This window comes from Sphaeramia orbicularis, chromosome 5 (assembly GCF_902148855.1).
Source record: "Sphaeramia orbicularis chromosome 5, fSphaOr1.1, whole genome shotgun sequence".
Classification (NCBI taxonomy): Eukaryota; Metazoa; Chordata; class Actinopteri; order Kurtiformes; family Apogonidae; genus Sphaeramia; species Sphaeramia orbicularis.
The window spans coordinates 21038008-21041112 of NC_043961.1; positions in this window are offsets into that span (position 1 = coordinate 21038008).

Consider the following 3105-nt stretch of genomic DNA (forward strand, 5'->3'; position numbering starts at 1 on the left):
TGTCGTCGGATGATAAAAGTCATTACATGAAGGTAGAAGTTCATCCAAGAGCACATACACGCTGTTAAAGCTCCTGTAAAATACCTTATAATGTATTTTAAGAATAGTTTAAAAATTCATGCTTCTGTATTATGGATCTGCTCAAAACATATCAGGGTTTGTCCTTGGCTTATGTCATATCCTTCCACAAATTTTTTTGGAAATATGTGCACTAGTGTTACTGACAGACCGACAGACAGACAGACAGACAGACAGAGGTGTGATCACCTAACCTCTCTGGCTGAGGTAATGACCATTTCCTCTGGTGCACCTGTTTGACCACAGTGACCCGTTCCATCCTCAGTCTGACATGTCTGACCTCACATCCGATGGTAAAACCCCCCAAACCCTGGAATTTCAAACCAATGACAACTGGTTTCTCATTTAAAGGAGGACATGGATTGTGTTTGGACAGTTTCTGATTAAAGGTCAGACCTGCTGCTCTTTACTAAAGAGCTATTAGTCAAAGAATGTACGTCAGTGATGAGGCATCGATGTGACAGAAGAGATGATGATGTCTGCTGTAAACCACTCCAACCCACTTTCTTTATTTCAGTGGGTAAAATGATAGAATGCATTTCCTTTCCTTTTCTTTTTTCTTTTCTTTTGGATGTAGAGCTGAGAACTTTGTAGCAAAATGGAATATAGAAAACCTAAAGTAATACAATTACACTGTAAGAAGTAAGACATGGGTGAATAATGACTGAGTCAATAAATGTATGCAACTTTAACAGACTAGCCAAATATCAAAGTGAATTGAACACATTTAAATCCCTCAGTCATACATCTTTCATTTTTTCAAAGCGGAAGATGAAAGAGTGAAGAAACAGATTTATTTTACTCACCATTTTCTATCATTCATTCTACATTATTCTGTTGCTTTTAATAAATAATATTTTAAAAGTAAATACAGTTTAATGAGAGCTCAGGTACACAGAACATGTTATTAATTAATCAATCAATCAGTCACTCAATCAGTCAATCTTTATTTAAGTAGCACTTTTCATACAATAAAATGTAGCCCACAGTGCGTTCCACACACAGTGTCATTTGTTCCAGACACACATCCCACAGCTGTTTTCTTTCTTGGTTGGATCTTGTCCACAGGTCATTAGTGGTTATCAGGTGGACCCGCCATGTTTCTCCTCACCTGGCTGTAATTGGTCAGTTGAAGTCTTTAAAAAGAGATTGCCCCTCCCACCTCAGCTTGCACCACCCCCCTATCCTGACCGCTGACTCCCATTTCAAATCCTGTTTAAGGCCCATCTTTTTGTTTGATCTCTGTGACAGACTCAGTGGGTGATTGTAAATTGTATTTTCAGTCTCCTTTTAGAACCTTTTAGAACCCCTAAAGGGCCCTTTATTGGTTTGCACTTTGTTTGGTTGCTTTCCCAGTTTGAAACATTCATTGATGAGTTGTGTTCTTTTGTGTGAGTGTGTGTTTGGAAGAAATGTAACACATTACATGAACCTTTTCAAAGTTGTTCATGCAAATTATAAATTCTGCTGTTAATCTTCTGTGATTTGTAAATTTAGGTTTTGAAAAACAGTGTCAATAATTCAGCTGATCCTTATTTTTCTCTTTCCTGTTGTGCTGTTACACAGCTATAGTATTTTTGTAATAAATGATTTACATACAAATGCAATGTTGAACAATGTAACTTTCATCCAAACATACTCAGTGCTTTACATATAAACAGTCCTTCTTTGGTTCTATTTCTTGCTTTTACATCGCACCTAGCGACAAGTCCACAAATCCGGCAAGAGGCAGGCACTCAGATCACATTTCCTTCAGGAAATGTGCACGTGTAGTTAACCATATTATTACTTGGGACTGGCTGACTTAAACACTTAGGCCTAGTACTTATACATATAGACACTTAAACAGCTGTGGTGGGCTGTCAGGGCCGTCAAGGCCTTCTCTGCAGGCATAAACATAATCAGAAACACCGACCTGCACTGACAGCCTAGATTCTTATATTTGTTCAATAAAATTGTATTAATTTATTCCCAATAGATGATTCTCTTGATTTTTTTAGTGTTTCTCTTGGCTGCACTACTTCCAGTACGCGTATGTGGATGTAAGATATTTGGTCCAATCAGATTTCAGTGTCTACAAGTGTGTTGACCCGTGGGGATCCAGGGGTTCAAAATTAACTTGCAGAACTTATTAATTTTACTTAATTCATGATGTTCCAGGTTTTCATGTCAGTGAGAACCCCAATGCATGGATCAAGACATAATAAATACACACCAATGATAAAATCTCAAGCACTTTATTAGGTTTGAACAGAATCTTGCTTAGAAAGGCCATTTGGCATTATATAATTATATATAATTTTATCATATATATAATTATATATACATATATTCAAATGTTGAATAACAAAACACTAGAAACAAACATAGGCAAATTAAAAAATAGGATTTGCTTAAGACAGTTATACCAAATTAAAAATGGCCAAAACAAAATATCCCTAATACATCTCAAAATGGTCCCGATACAGTTTCATATACATCTTTAAAAAAAAAAAAAAAAAAAAAATGAGAGGAGAAGCAGAAAAAATAAGCAATGAAGCAGACAGGAATGAAATATAAATAACCTTACATTATATACAAAAGGGAATGGGCAGTGACCACTGGGGTAAATGGTCCAAGGAAAAGAGAAAAAGGAAGAGATAAGTGGACAGTGAGTGGAATCTGTGAGAGACACGAGGACAGACAGAAGTGGAGAAAAAGACAGATGGGCTCTTCTTTTTGTATCATTCTATAGAAATGAGACGCATGTTAATTCTGGTCAGAACGCTCAGAAATTAGGGACACCCGTTTCCCTTAATGATCAGTCTTATTAGATGCTGTTGTATCTGTTGTGGGGAGGAAGGATGACGTTCCGAGTCAAAGATCAAGGTTCTCACAAGGGATTATTTCAAATAGACCCCACATTCAAGTAATATGGAATGAAATGAAGCCATTCATTCAAACAGGAATAGAACTGTATCTCTTGAGTGATCTCTGTATATGGGACCAGAGGGGTTCTAAACAGGAGGATGATTGGCCCAGTTTTGG